The sequence below is a fragment of the Elephantulus edwardii genome, unplaced genomic scaffold (assembly GCF_000299155.1).
Source record: "Elephantulus edwardii isolate Elephantulus edwardi_28Jun2011 unplaced genomic scaffold, EleEdw1.0 scaffold00040, whole genome shotgun sequence".
In the NCBI taxonomy this organism is placed as follows: Eukaryota; Metazoa; Chordata; class Mammalia; order Macroscelidea; family Macroscelididae; genus Elephantulus; species Elephantulus edwardii.
This window is the reverse complement of record NW_006399790.1, coordinates 19103215-19120506: the sequence shown is the minus strand read 5'-3', so window position 1 is coordinate 19120506 and position 17292 is coordinate 19103215.

Sequence of the window (17292 nt, the reverse complement as noted above, 5' to 3'; positions counted from 1 at the left end):
ATATAATCTGAATAATATATATAATCTGAATAACATATATGTAATCTGAATTATATATATAATCTGAATTATATATGTTGTTGTTCTTTTTATGTGCCGTCGAGTTGCTTGCGACTCATAGCGACCCTATGTACAACAGTCCTGAACTCTGCTCTATCCTGTGCCAACCGCACTGTCTCTGACACTCCCATCCTGATTATCCCAGTCACTGAATCAATCCCCTCCTGCTGTGTCCTTCCACTCTCCCAAGCATGATGAACCTCTCCAAGAACCGGTCTTTCCTCACAACGTGTTCAAAGTATGTTAGACGGAGCCTCAAAATCCTTGCCTCCAAGGAACCGCCCAGTTTAACCCTTTCCAGGATGAATCTGTTTGTTTTCCTAGCAGTCTATGGTACCCTCAATACTCTTCTCCAGCACCACAGCTCAAAGGCATCAATTCTCGTTAATCTGAAATATATATAATCTAAAAGATATATATATATATATATATAATATGAAATATATATAATCTGAAGTAGATATATAATCTGAAATATATATCTAATCTGAAATACATATATAAAATCTGAAATATAAATATATATAATCTGAAATATAGATATAATCTGAAATATATATAATCTGAAATAAAGAAATAGAAAAAATATATATATATCTGAATGATACATTTACACACACATATCTTTTTAAAAAACCTATCCTAATGGATGAATAGTATGAGAATTTCTGTGGAGGAAATATTTTGGAGCCTTTTGGTGCTCGTCAAATCATATGAAAGCTACTTGCTACCTCTAGTTTCTAGGTGCTCAGTTTGGGGAAACAGAAGTTTTCTCAAGAGAAAAATCTCTGGAAATATCTTTAAATTGCACTTGACTATATTGACTCTCTCAATATTCTGAAATGGGAACATTTTCTGCAAAACTCTAGTAGACTCAGTAATACAGCATGTAATCTCTTGTTTCACAACAATGTAACAATCTACCGAGTCTACTTAATTCACTGCATATCTCACTACTACATGGATGAAAGCAAAGAAAAGATATTTTTCTGTTAATAGTAATTTATTTTAATTACCTGTATCCTCATTGATACTGTAATACGGGAAGTGGTTTGGACACATGTTAAAGAATTTCAGGGTCCCTGGTATTTAAAATCATCTTAGTAGCTAATACTTTTATCCTCTATAATTTTTTCTTTTAATTAGGCTCTCTGTGATCACACAGCATGGCACCATAATCTAAAACTCAAATTGTGGACGATAGATAGATAGATAGATAGATAGATAGCTAGATAGATAGATAGATAGATAGATAGATGTATGTATGTAGTTGTTGGTTTCCTGTGAGTCGAGCACAACTCATAGTGGCCCTATGAACAAAAGACCTGAAGCCCCTGTATAACTACCAACATGCATCAAAGTTCATAGAGTTTCCAGAGGCATGTTAAGAAGTAGACATATATGAAGAGAAGGTACGTAAGCAATAGTAAGCACAAAACCGTTATCCCTTGAAATGAGCATGAGGCATAAAGGATAGAAGGCTTGATTCAGACAGCTAAGTGTATTAAGTCTGAAATTGTAGCAATAATAGTCAGTTCAGAAGAAAGATAACTTGAAATATATTCTTTGGTTGTACATGAAAGTATCTTACTACCCCCATTGCAGTACCTAAAAGAAAAACAGACATAAAATGAAAACTACAGAGCTAATGTAAACTGCAAATCTGATGTGTAATTCTGCATGCTATTTTATATCTGACCTATGAAAAGTATTACTGTGTTTGGTAAGAGCTATATTTTATATTGTTGAAGCAACAGTTCAGTTAAAATCACCTAATTCTGGGGACATAGGAAAATTTTATTAACTGAAAATTAATAAAATAATTAAGATTATGAAAGATGAATGGTGAAAGAGTATGGAAGAACAAAAAGACAAGGTTAATTGGAATTAATATATAATCTTTCTCATTTAAATCCTTAGTTTTAGATTGTTCTCCTTTCAAATAATTAACCAAATAGCTCACACACATAAGAACTGATTGGAATTTAGCCTCTTTACTGTCGCAATCTCAGGCTGGCTAGTCTTTATGAGGAGGAATGTGGCATCAGGACTGGAGGAAGAGTCATCAATAACCTACATTATACAGACAACACATTCTTGCTTGCCAAAACCTAGAAGGACCTGAGGTGTTTGCTGCAGAAGGTCAAGGACTGAAGCCTTCAATATGGATTGAAGCTCAACATCAAGGAAACAAAAATTATCATCACTGGGCCCATTGGCAGCATCATGATGTACGGTGACGAGACTGAGTTTGTTAACAGCTTTCGTTTACTTGACTCCACAATCAACATTCTTGGTAACAGTAGCCAGGAAATCAAAAGACAAATTGCATTGGGAAAGTCTGCTGTCAGGGACATCTCCAAATTACTGAAGAGCAATGATGTCTGTCCAGAGACTAAGGTGAACTTGATCCAGGTCATGGTCTTCACAGTTACATGCTATGTATCAGAAAGCTGGACAATGACTAGGGATGATAGAAGGATAATTGATGGCTTTGAGCTACAGTGCTAGAGGAGAATACTGGATATACCATGAACTGCCAGACTGCTCCTCAGAGGCAAGGCTTCTGAAGCTGTGTCTGACATACTTTGGGCATGTTGCAAGGAGGGACCAGTCCTTGGAAGGGGACATCATGCTTGAGAGGGTGGAGGGACAGTGCAGGAGAAGAAGACCCTTGGTGAGATGAATTGACTCAGTGACTGGGGTAGTGGGGGTAGATGTGTCAGAGACAATAAGGTTGACTCAGGATAGAGCAGGGTTCAGAGTTTTTGTAAATAAGGTCACTATGAGTTGCAGGTGACTTGATGGCACATAACAACAACAACCATCTCAATTTGCATGTCAGTAATGATATTTTTATCAATGGAATGAATATTTAATATATGCTTGTATCACATATATACACAGACTAAGAAAGTGTTGTTTGAACAGAACAAGGGGAAACTGGACATTTTAAAATCAGGAAAGAAGTATATCAGGGCTTCAGGGCTGTATCCTTTCTCCATACCGATTCAATCTGTATACTAAGAAAATAATCCCAGATGCTGAACTCTATGCAGAAGAATATGACATATGCTTGTAGGAAGACTTATCAACAACCTGTATTATGTAGATGACATAACCTTGCTTTTGAAAGTGAACAGGACTTGAAACACTAGCTGCAGAAGAACAAACACTACATCTTTCAATACCATTTCAGTCTCAATACCATCTCAACTCAGTAGCAGTCGCCAAGTTTAACAGGACAGCAAGTAATAAATATTGGAGAGGATGTGGAGAGAAAGGAACTCTTATACTTTGTTGATGGGATTGTAAAATGGTACAACCATTGAAGGAGGCAGTTTGACATTTCCTCCAAAAGTTGAACATAGAAATTCCATAAGGCCCAGATATTCCACTGCTTGGAATATACCTCCAGAAAATTAGGACTGAAGCACAGATGGAGATTTGTACACCAATGTTCATAGAAGCATTACTCACCATCATAAGAACATTGAAATAGCCTAGATGTCCAACCACAATTGAAAGGACTGACAAATTATGGTATATTCACATGATGGAATACTATACAGCATGTAGGAGCAATGATTTTGAAAATCACTGTCTAAATTGGGAGGGTCTGGATAGCATTATGTTAAGTGAACTAACTCAATCCTGTAAGAACAAATACTGTATGAGACCCTTATTGTAGAAATAAAAAGATAAATAGTAAAATGTATATGAGGATCCAAGAGGGTGGTGGGGGAGGGTTATCACAGGGTCACATAATTTGTTGAGTGAAGGGAAGGGAGGGTAAAGGAAAGGGGAAATTTCAGGTTTGAAAATCAATGTACATGAACTTTGTGACTAAACCAGTATACAGTAAAAATTTTATTTTTAAAAAAATATCAGTTCATTTGGCATCTTGATAGAGAAAAGATTGAAGTTTTCAACAGTTTCATTTTACTTGGATCCATAAACAACATGGAAAAACTGTAGCCAAGAAATCAAAAGATGCTTTGCATTGGGGAAAGAAATCTGCTGCCAAGAACGTCAAAGGGTTAAAGAGCAACAATGTCACTTTAAAGACTAAGGCACCATTGCGTTTTTAATTACTTTCAATGCATCTTAAAATTGGGACAAAGAATAAGATTGACAGAAGAAACTTGAGACCTTTAAAGTGTGGTGCTGAAGGAGCATATTGAATATGCCGTGACTTGCCAGAAGAATAAGCAAGTGTGTCCTGGAGTTAGGATGTGGACCATCAGGATGCTCCTTCGAGGCAATGGTGAAACTTCATCTCACATACTTTGGGCATATTGTCAAGAGTGGCAGGCCTTGGGAAAAGACACAATGTGGAGAATCAGAGAAAATATGGATTGACACAATGACTCTAAAATTGGGTTTTGAGTAAAGAAGCTGCAGGGTAAGACAAGTTTCAAGGTCATAAGGTTGCTATGAGTTGTAGTAGTCTTGAAGACACTTAACAACAACAGGGTTATTGCTATGTGTGACCCTTTTTGAAAAATAGCTCTGAACCCTGCCCTATCTCAAGCCAGTATCACTGTTTCTGACATACCCACCCACATTGCTATAGTTACTCTATCAGTCCATCTCGTCTTAGGTCTTCCTCTACTGCACTGACCATCTACCCTTCCAAGTATGATTTCCTTCTCCAAAAACTGGTCCCTCTTGGCCACCTGCCCAAAGTATGTGAGTTGTAACTTCACCTTCCTTGCCTCCAAGGAATAGCCTGATTTCACTGTCTTCAGGACAAACTTGTTTGTTCTCTTGGCACTCCCCTGTGTGTTCAATACTCTTCTCTGGCATCACAATTTGAAGCATCAATTCTTCTTCCGTCATCCTTAGTCATTGTCCAGCTCTCTGATGAATAGCAACTAATTGAGAAGACCCATGGCTCAATCTTGACAACAACTTTGTAAACTAGATATGATTTTTAGATGCCACTCATAGTAGCATCATATGCAATACAAGAAAGGACTATGAGATCCTGTGTCACTCTTACAATCACTGATTGTTTTAGTCCAGGGTTCTATGTCCTGGGTCAATATACTTCCCCTGCCCCCCAAATCTACCAAGTCTGACATTCTACTTTCGGAACTGGTCCTTCCTTGTGAGACTAAGTCTCACAATCTGTGCTTTTAAGGTGCGCTGTGACTACTTCTAAATAGATTTTTCATTCTTCTGGTAGTCAATTCAATATTCTTCACCAGCACAATCCAAAGAAGTAATTCTCCAGTCTTCTTTAGTAAATGTCAAGATTTCATATGTATATCTTTAGATGTCCTGGAGTTGGCACTTACTCATAACAACCCTATATACAACAGAAAGAAGCCCTGCCCAGTATTGCACCAACCTTGCAAAATCAACTCATCTAATGGAGGGTATTTTTCTAGTTGAGAGTATATATACAGATTATTTCAATCCTCACAACAACCCTGATTGGGTTATATGTATGTGAGGCAATTGAAAATACCAAGTCTTGGGTCAGGCACCCGTTAGTCCTTCCTTTTATATCTTTGAACACTTGAACAAAGTAATTTACAGTGGATTTGTCCAATGTAGTACGCCCTTTGATTTTTGGACTACTGTTTCCGTGAGCATTGATTTTGTATCCAATAAAATTAATCCATATATATGTTTCATGATGTTGCATAAATGGTCCAGTTGTGAAAATTTTGTTTTCTTTGTATGAAGGTGTAATCCATACTTACAGTTTTTGTTTTTTATCTGCATTAGTAAGGACTTCAAGTGCTCGTGATTTTCAAAAAGAAGCTTGTTTAATTGTATAACATAGATTTTAATGAGTCTTTTCATATACAATAGAACACAAATAAACTTAATTTTTTATTCTCTGCTTTTAGACAAGAGCCAGCTGACGTCAGCAATGCCTCTTCTGAATCTAGCTTGAATTTCTGATAGTTCTATGTCAATATATTAATACTGAAATTTGTTTTTAAAAAATTATATTCTACACATAAGTGTATGTTTTTCCGTGGGAAACTGGGTACACTAAAATAAATCCATTTACAAACTCAAGTTTTTATTTAAATTGTTTTCTTACATGAAAACAAATACTATTGTTTGTCAAATTAAATTGAAAATTGTATGGACTAAAAGAGAAGAGACACAGGTTACTGGTGGTTTAGAATCCAAATGTATATTCCTAGAAATGGAATATTATGTTTCATATTTATGTATTTTTATCTGTATTCCTCTTTATGGAGAACTTCACAGTGGTGTAACACTTTGTTCTATAGGATTACGGTTGTATACTTCATGGACTGATTTATGCTGTTTTTAGAAATACACTATAAATGCCTTTCTGTCACTCAGATAAATAATAAGCTAGAACCAACTCCATCTCAGTGGGTTTTATCTTGGCCTTAATAAATAATGAGTTTTAATATATTTTCATGGGGTTTTGGGGCCTTTGCATTTCTTTTTGGTGAAATGTCTATTCAAGTCCTTGACCCATTTTTTTTTTTTTTTCGTTTGAGCTGCTTGGGACTTTTGCTGTTGTTGTTGAGTTTTATATTTGTACATTCTAGATATTAAGACCTTATCAGCTGTGCTGTTACCAAATGTTTCCTCCCATTCCATTGACTGTCTCTTCTCTGTCTTTTTTTTTCTAGAATTATATTTTATTAATTTTCATAAACATTTACAGAGATTTTGGGCTTCCACTCATTCATTGTTGCACTATTCTCTCTACCCTCCTCCCAGTTTGTTCTTGTCCAAATGCCACAGTGCTTGTCAAAGCCAGTTCTGATTAATCTTCTTTGTCAGTGTGTCCTTTGCCATTCCCTATCACTCCTCCCTGAGAGAGACTTCACCCTGAGTCATAAGAAAAAGGGGATGGCGTATTCTCTTAGCTACTTCCTGCTGAAAAGGGACGCTGTGGGTTTCAGGGTGAAGATCTTCTCTCACTACTCTAAAGGGCCCCTTTGGCAGTAGGAAACACATAGACTATTATGGAGATTGATTTTGGAATTCAGATGCACTCTTATTGATTGTGCTCTTCTCTGTCTTGATGGAGCACAGATGAAAAGAAAACAAAAGCTATCCTGCTATTATTTATATGTGGCCTTTGTCTTGATTCAGCATTTGCTTAGTTGCTACAACCTTTTGAGTGGTTTCTAGAACTCTGACCAAGTGAATTCTGCCAGTTTCTGCCTGTATGCATGTGTATTTGTCCAGGAAAGGGAGAATACAGCTGCTCATGCTTCTATTTTCCTCCAGAGTCAGCTTTCAGCCTCCTTTTGTGGATTAAACATAACGTGTGTATATCATCTAGTGAGTGTCTAGTATATAATTGGGGCTTAATGATGAATATTTATGAGAACTAATTGAGCATTAGGTCTTTAGCATATGTTTAATTCTATGTTGTATGAGAAAAGGTTCCTACTCTCAAGAAATTTGTAATCTTGTTGGGGAGTTAAATTTATCATATACAACTAGTACAAATCAGCATATAAAGAAGTGCCAAATTGTCAGATTTTTAATGCTCTGCTGGTTCAGAGTTCCCAGGGGACTGGAGAAAGCACTGCATAATTTCTCTTAAACTCCAAAACAAAGGTATTTGAAGCTCCCATCACTGAAACCACTCTGTTAATCTCGTAATGAAATTCTGTTCCAATTCGCTGGCTTTTGCTATAATTTTCCAAGAAGAAGAATACAGTTTTCCCCCCCAGTAACCTCAAGAATAAAATTAAATAAGTTTAAATGTTAGTTAATTGTGGAGTACTAGATTTGGATTCCATTTTCGTAGCCATTGTTCATATCTCCAGATTTTCCCTCACAACTTCCACAATTAGGAACCTGTTGATTTTATAATGAATCAGGGAAAATTAGATCTTATACTAATAAATCTCCTATCAAAAACAACAATAACTATTACTACACACACACACACACACACACACACATATACATACATACATACATGCATACATAGGTATTGTTCTTGTTATGTTCCCTCAAGTGAGACCTGATTCACAGCTGACCATTTCAGTGTGTTTTCAAAGGCAGTAAATCAATCAAAAAGGAGTTGATTGACTAGAAAAATGAACAAAACTCAAACTCATTGCTTTCAAGTGAGAATATACTCATTGCTGACCCTTCATTGAATTTCAAAGGTTGTGAATCACAAAGGAAGAGATTGCTTATCTAACCATTAGCACAACTGGTAAGGGAGTTAGAACTCCCTACTGGCTTAGTCAGTCATTATGGCTGACAGTGAGAAGAATGGGAATCCCAGAACACTTAATTGTGTGCTCATGAAAAATCTGTACCTAGATAAAGAAGGTGTTGTCCAAATGAAATGGAATGGTGTGTGTCAGGGATATATCCTTTTTTCATATCTATTAAATATGTATGTGAGCATATTTGTGAATCTGGACTATGAAGAGGAGTGTGGCATCATGATTGGAGGAATACTCATCAATTACCTACGTTATGCAGGTGACACAACCTTGCTTGATGAAAATGTGAAAGATTTTAAACACTTGCTGAAGAAGATCAAGTATTATAGTCTTTGGTATGGATTACATTTCAGTATTAAGTAAACAAAGATCCTCAGCATGGGGACAAGAGTCAACATGATAGATGGAAAAAGGATTGAAGCTTCCAATGCTTTAATAGTTCTTGGATCAACAATCAACACCATTGGTACCAGCAACACCATATGGTACCATAGGAAATCAGGATATATATTGCATTGGGCAAGTCCACTTTCAGGGACTTGTCCAGAATAATGAAGAGCAATGATGTCAGTTTGAAGACTAAGGTACACTTGATTCAGGCCATGGTCTTCTCATTCACTTGCTACACATCAGAGAGCTAGACAATAAATAAGACTGACAGAAGAAGAATTGATGCCTTTGAGTTTTGGTGTTGGAGAAAAGTACTGAATATCCTATAGACTGCCAAAAGAAAAAACAGAAAGCAGATATGTCTTGGAAAAAGTTCAGCCAGAATGCTCCATGGAGGAAAAGATAACGAATATTCATCTCTCAAACTATGAACATGTTTCTAGACAAGGATATTCCTTAGAAAGTGTTATCATGCTTGGAAAGAGAGGAAGACTCTAAGTGAAATTGATTGACACCTTGACTACAGTAATGGGTTCAAGTGTATCAGAGATGAAGGAGATGGCACAGGTTATGAGAGAGTTCAGGTCTGTTTTTCATAGGGTTGCTATGCTATGAGTCATGGTCAGCCTGCAACCTAAGAACAACTGGCTTAGAAGATAGTGTTCTTCAAAGGTACGTCACAACTTTGGCCTTGACATTGAGCATAATTTTTGTTTATTTTCAGCCTCTGTCATCTAACCGTAATTGCACTCTTTAGTCTGGCCACATTTGTTGCAGATAGGAAATTGTGTGAGTAAATGCATGTTTCCTAATTCCTGCCTTAAGGCAAAGTAACTAAAATTTGAAAGCAGACAATAAGGAAATTCATTAAAATATTAACCCTAATTATCCCTGGGAGGTGAGAATACAAATAATTTTCATTTATTTTATATATATTTTTCCCTATTCCAACACTGTCACATCAATATCAGACCAGTGTTTCAACCCAAAAGGATAAATAGGTGCATGCTATTTTTTTATAAGACATACTGTACTAAATAAGTAGGTCAGTAATGTCAACTCTATGAGGAAACAAAGATGACCTTTATTCATCCTCTACTAGTAAAACTTCATAGAAATTTACTCCATCCTCCAGCCCTGACACACCCAAGTCTTGTCCCTTTTCCTCATCTTGAACAGGACTCTTGAAAAGCTCAGTGTAACACATTCATAATTACAGTATAGAGAATGGCTCCCTCAAGATGTAGGCTGCTATTTCAATGATTCATTGAATTCATTTTCTTGTTCCCTATATTTTGCAAAAGATATACTTGTTATCCCTTTAACAAATTCAGTCTTGAGCCTATTATTTTTTCCTTTTGAATTGTGGGTACCCTGAGAATGTGTCTAGCGTGAACCAGTGGGCTACTAAAAAATGATGGGCTTGTTACAGTTCAAAAAATGATTCCTTATAAACTAAATCATGAAGACAGTGTTTGGATTTAATGTATAAACTAGGTAGCACTGAGTGCCCTACTGCTAACATTTGTATCTCTTAATCATTCCAGAGGAATTCATTACTGATCATTTACTTTAAAACTTATCATTGAATGTGTGTAGATATAAAAATCTTGGAAGGTTAAATGGTTGGTCAAGCTACTTAGAAAAATATTTTATAGAGTATCTACTCTGAACTGAACTCTGTACTAGATGATGTAAAGTTATTTGGGGTATAATTTTAGACCTGCTATAAAGAGAATTTTGGGTATATATTAACTCAGCTTCAGAGACAGTAAGTACACAGAGGGTTCAGGAACATACCATTGAATTCCTAATTCTGTACTTTATCTATTAGAGGCGTGAAGGATGCCTAAGGTCATAGTCTCAGGGGTTTTCATCACTTGGTAAGATCTGTAAGCTTTGTCTCTTAATGATTTTCAAGTTTACTTCATCGAAGCCACAACTTTCTATTATGAACCCTGTCAGAGAAGATGGAAGTGGTAGCTGGTTCTACTGTTAGGCTTATGGGGATTGTGGTTTGTATCATCTATTGTTGTTCTTGATTGCCATTGAGTTGAGCATTACTCATAGTGACCCTGTGAACAAAAGACCTGAAGCCTTTCTATAACTATCGTCATTTCTCAAAGTTCATAGAGTTGCCAGAGGTATGTTGTTTAGGAAGAGGAAGCCATTCCTACTTCCAATGTCATCTATTAGTAATTTGAAATACTCAGATACCTGTTAGTAAGCATCTTTTACTTCCTTTACTCTCTTTTATTTTACATGAGGATAGGAGGTGGCCCAGAGCAGAGCGATCTCATTTCCTGCGGCAACTTCCCTGTGACCATGTGCTCTCCTGCCAGAGTTGAGCAAAGATCACCAACAATCTCTTCTACTATGAATGCAAAGAGAAGATGTGAGTGGTCTTGTAGGCAGGGCCTTGAGTAGGTGACTGGCAGGCAGGTGGCCCCAGGGGTAGACCCTCCTCAATCAGCCTCACAGTCTACATCTGGCTGCCCATCTCCTCGATTTCCAAGTGGCAGGACCAGCTGCCCTCTCAGAGTAGGTGCCTTTTGAGCCTGTGCCTTGTACAGACTGAGCACGAGGTCCTGTAGCTTCTGGTTGTGGCTTGCTCTTTCAACTGTAGGGGAAGTACTGACCTGTTCTGGAAAGGGCTTGCGATTTTGAGCCAGTTTTAAACTCCCTTAATGCTAGTGTTTATGCTATCTTCCCTTGACACTCCAGAGAGCTTAGGTAATAGCCCAGCTCTGGCTTCATGAAGGCATGGCAGGTCTAGTTCAACTTTGTGTCTTCTTGGTCTCTGATTCTCTACCACCTATGCTTCTGCTGGTTTCAGTCTTGAGCAAAATCTCTGGCCCAATAGAATGCACTGAACTCTCTCTGTGTGCTTTACTTTCTTATTGATAGTGAGATTGCTGTTTTCTGCCCCTGAATTTAATTTAGACTCAACATAAGCCTGGTGGAATGGCATACTGACCAATCTCCTTTATAGGAGTCTACACATCTTATCAGCATGTTCCCACACTAAAAGTGCTATATATCCAGCAACAATAGAAACATTCAACAGAGCTGTAAACAATACTTGCTAGTGAGGTTGTGGACAGATTGGAATACTTATTTACTGCTGGTGGGAGTATAAAATGGTGTAACCACTATGGAAGGTGGTCTGCTGTACTTTCTCAAAAAGTTGGAAATGGAAATACCATTTGACTCAGAAATTCTACTACTAGGGATATATCCTAAAGAAAACAGAGCCACCATCCAAACAGATGTATGCACATCCATCTTTTATTGCAGTGTTGTTCACAATAGCAAAGAGATAGAAGCAACCCATGTGCTCATCAACAAATGAATGGATAGAGAAGCTGTGGTATTCACACAATGGCTACATTGAAAAACAAGGAACTCATGAAATATTATACAAAATGGGTGACCCTGGAGGACATTATACTGAGTGAAATAACTCAATCACAAAAGGACAAATACTGCATAGGGCCACTGTTGTAAAATGGGACTGATATCAGGATTGGGAGAAACCTAAGAAAAGAGAGGATAATGAATATATACTGCATTGAAACAGATGAGGGAGAAAACTGTTTAAAAGGATTATAGGATTAGGTATTATTTTCATGACAAGATCCCAGAAAAAGAAATGCATAGCAAAGTGGACTGTGGACTTGGGGGTGGAGGGCAGGGGATTATAACACACTAAAATATTTTTTTTTCTTTTCAAAGAGAAAAGTGAACTTGGAGGAGGGGTGGACATGGAGGAAAATGTGCAACAATGAATGAATGAGAAAAAAAATAGGATTGAGAATTGGGTTAAAAAAAAAAAAGAAGAAGAAGCCCTAGTATATTCACACAATGGAATACTGTTTAGCACTGAAAAACAAGGAGCTCATAAAACATTATCCAACATGAGTGACCCTAGAGGACATTATGCTGAGTGAAATATCTCAGTCTCAAATGGACAAATACGGCTTAACACCACAGTTATAAAACAGGACTGGCATGAAAGGCTGGGAGGGAACTAGGAAAAGAAGAGATAGATAATAAACACTTCATTGAAACAGATGAAGGAAAGAACTGTTTAAAAGGAACATATGAATAGGCATTTTATGTATGACAACAGTCAATAAGAGGAGAATTGCTGAGAGGGCTAAGGGAGGGGGAGTGGAGGGAGGGAGGAAAATGTGCAACAATGAATGAATGAAAATCCAACTTTTCTGTAAATTTTCATTAAAAATATTTTCTTTGGGGAGCTCTGGTGGCCTAGTGGCAAGGACCTGCAACTACAATCCCAGAGGCGCACGGTTCGAATCCACCAGATGCTCTGCCGGGGAAGGAGGGACAGTTTCCTCCTGTACCAGTCAGATCTGATTTGACGGTACACGCACACAAAAATAATTTTAAAAAAATATTTTCTTTAACTTTTAAAAAATTGATATTTTAATGAAGTGCTTTTAATATAGTGCTTCAGGTCCTCCTCAGTTTCACCAAGCAAGGTTGTGTCATCTGCATAATGCAGGTTGCTAATGAGTCCTGAATTTGCCCCAAAATATGTAGGCAAATAAGTGATAGGACCACTTTTCACTATTTTTAATATGAAGGCGTACACATGAATCCTCTATGTCTGGCCATCTTATAATTGTAGTAACAACAATGTGTTGTTAGGTGTCATCGAGTCAACTACATACAGCTCACGGTATGAACAACAGATCTGAACCTTGGCCTATCCTATTCCATCTTTATGGTCTCTGATATCTAAAGCCCATTGTTACAGTCACTATGTCAGTCCATCTTGTTGAAGGTCTTTCTCTAGTTCTCTGACCCTCTTTCCTTCTCAGCATGATGTCTTTTTCTAAGTACCAATCCCTATTAACAGTATGCTCAAAATATGAGAGACTAAGTTTCACAACCTTGCCTCCATGAAGCACCCTGATTGCACTTTCTCCGCGATAGACTTGTTGGTTCTTTTGACAGTCCAAAGGATATTCAGTAGTACTCTTTTTCAGCACCACAATTCAAAGGAAGCAGTTTTCTCCTATCATACATATTCACCACTCAACTTTCTGATGAATATAAAGAAATTTTAAAAACTATGGCTGGGATCAAGTGTACCATAGTCTTTAAACCAACATCCTTGTTCTTCAGCACTTTGGAGATGACTTTGATAGCAGATTTTCTAAATGCAACACATCTATTTTTTTAAAAAAATAATTCTTTTAAGTTTGTAATTTTAACAAAAGTTTACAGAAAAGTTATTTTTTCATTCATTCATTGTTGCACAGTTTTACTCCCTCTCCCTCCCTTCTCCTTTCCCAGTTCACTAATTCTTAACTGCTGTTACCATCAGTATTGATTGTGCAACAATAATAACTATATTTTAACTAATGCTTACTATTGGAGGACATGAAGCTGGAAGGGGTGGGGTGGAGGGCCAGCGAAGGAGAGGGAGAGTGTCAACTAGGTGGATTGACACAGTTACTGCTGTGATGGGCTCCTGTGTGTCAGGAAGTATGAGGATGGCACAGAATAGAACAGGGTTCAGATCTTTTGTTCATAGGGTTGCTATGACTCATGCTGAACTCAATGGCACCTAACAGCAACTATTTTCAGACACTGTCCAACATGTTACGTGCATTATTAATTTTTTTTTACTTTTCATTCATTGTGTACAACAGCGTTGCTATTAATATGTCTTTTTTCACCCGAGTTCAAAAGTCTTGTAATATGGATTGCATCTCAACCTCAAGAAAATAATAATCCTCACCACTGGATCAATAAGTGAAAAGATTGAAGTTGCTCACAATTTCATTTACAATCAACACCCATGGCTGCAACAGTCAAGAAATAAAAAAAAAATGTATTGCGTTGGGATAATCTTGTTCCAATGATTTCTCCAAAGTACCAAAGAGCAACAGTGCCTGTCTAAAGAATAAAGTACACCTCTTCCAAACTACATTATTTTAAATTGCTCGGCCAATGAATAAGGATTGCAAAAAAAAAAAGATTGATGCCTTGGAATTGTGATGTTGGAAAAAAGTGCTGGACTGGCAAAATTGAAGGCCAGGGAAGAATTTATCTCACATATTTAAGAAGAGGGGCCAGTCCTCAGAAAAAGACATCATGCTGGGAAAGGCAGAGAGAGTTAGAAAAAAAGAGGGAGATTCTCAACAAGATAAACTGACACAGTGACTTTTACAATAGCTTGTATATGACAGAGATAGATGAATGAATGAATGAATGAATGAATGAATGAATGAAGATGATGCAACATAGGGCAAGCTTCTGCTCTGTTATTCATAGGTTACGTAGGAGTATGGTTGACTAAATGGCACCTAAGGCCTAATAGGTTTAAACCTCATAGAATAAGGTTTTGTGTCCAAGGCTGCCTGACCACAAAGTCTATCTCTTTAATAACTAAGTTTCATTCAGTTCCTGAGGAATTTCAATTCTGACAGATGAAATTGAAGAAAGGGCAAATTACTCTGTAGTTCACTAACACAAGTTCCCTCATCTTTATGTTTCTCCTATTGCTAGTATTTACTGCTCTGAAAATTTATTCCAGTTAAAATTTTCTTTTCCCTTAGTCTTGGATTTAATAAATTAATCTATAGAGCTTACAAACTTTATCTCATTCAATTTATCTATAATAATCAATTCAAATACATGACATATCATTTCCCCTGAAACATTGCTGCTTCACCTTTTGAGTCAAAGAACTCTAACACAATGAGCTAAAGTAGATATAAATAAAACATTTATTTCTATCAATTTTATCAGATAACTAGAACTCCCATAATTACAAAATATGTGAAACTAATTATCTTAGCCAGCTAGTGTCATTTCAAAGTGAAACTACCAGATTCAAGGACAATTAATATCTTAACCTACATTTATACATTTCTGATCTCTTAAAAAAATAAATAAATAAACAGCCCAAGTTTTTCCCTTACCATGGAAACATTTATATCACAGACTTCTTGGGGCTCCAGAGAAGCTGCTTATGCAAGAACTTTCTTGGGCAATATTTCACACAGGAACTGTGGAGAAACCTATTAGCTAAGAGAAGGATATACAGTAAATTGGTCCTATTTGATTTATGAAAGCTGAAAACTCTAAGAAAGGAGGAGGGAATCTGGTTTTAATGACTGAACACCTAGGAGAATAGTATGGGGTATCAGAACACCCACAGACATTAAGGTGTGGAAAGCAGCAGAACCAGCCATATGTAGCATTGCAAAAGAGCAACATTTAACCTCTTGATAAATGGGAGTTGTGGTGGAGTTAGAAGGTTGAAGTTTACTGCACTGTGTGTATGGGAGTAGAGTCACTGCAGCTAAAATCAGCTTTACAATTATAAATCAATTTACATTTTCCTTTTCTACATAATTTCCACAAAGATAAATAGTCTCTATGTTAACTAAATTTTAATACATAAGATCCATCTAAAAGAGATGAAGAATCTAATTTTTTTTTCTCTCATGCAAATCAAATATTTGCAGAACACAAAGGAAGGACATCCTCATGGGCAGCTTTTAGGAGTTGGACAGAGCATGGAAAAGAGGATGGGAAATTCTCCAATTCACTGACCTCCTGCACAGAAAATCTCAAGGCAGATCATTTCAATTATTTCTTCAGATGAATATGTTTATTGTCCCTGTTCTTACCCTAAACAAATATTGCTTTAAACTGTGAACCTTTTGTTTTCAGAGTCTAATAGATCCTATTAGTGAAATTTTTTTTTTTTAAAAAAAGCACTGCTTTAAAAAATGTACTGCTTAATTTCCCTATGAAGATCAGGGTAACAACCATTTTTTTGAAATTTTTTGTGTTTCTTTTTTTGAAGGGTGGGGCTTTTTTAACATACTAGTTTATTTACAAAATTTGAATACATTGTTTTTCAGACCAAAATCTTCCAATTTCCATCCCCCCATCAAACTGTACAACCTCATGATTAACCCCCCACCCCATGCATCCTCATCCTTCTTCTTCTGCCCTTCTCCCGCCTGGATTTCATACTCATTCTACAGTAATGGTTTTATACAGCATTTGTCCCTGTGCTACTGAGTCAGTTAGCAGTATTTTTAAAGAAACTACCAGCAGGCCATGGTGTAGTTTATCCTTTTACCTAAAACTCCAGTTTTCAAATCACACAGAACTAGAGTGAGGATGGAAACATGAGAATTAAAATGACTCCTCCTAATTTTCAACATTGTAGTCCTTAGAAACTCTTGCTGATGATCTTGCTTTGTTTTGATTTTTGCTTCTTCCCTGTTGCATCTGAAGTAAAAGGAGGAAGAATGAGTACTGGTGTAGACAAGAAAAGGAAGGAAGAATAACAAAAGGACAGACTAGAAGAGATGTAGAGAGAGTATTTTATAACTGCCGTACCTTTGGGAAATGGAGATAAACATTTCATTTTTGCATTGTCCTAAAAACTCCACCAAATGCTACCATGCCGTCTACTACATAATGATCACAGATGCTTAAGAATAAGCAAAAAGTATACATATATTAGCAAGCTAAATTAATAAGTAAAAATTATCATTATGAATTGTAATAAATGCTATAAAAGAAATAACAGTACGATACCATAGACATTGATGAGGTTAGGCAAATTTATATGGGGTCA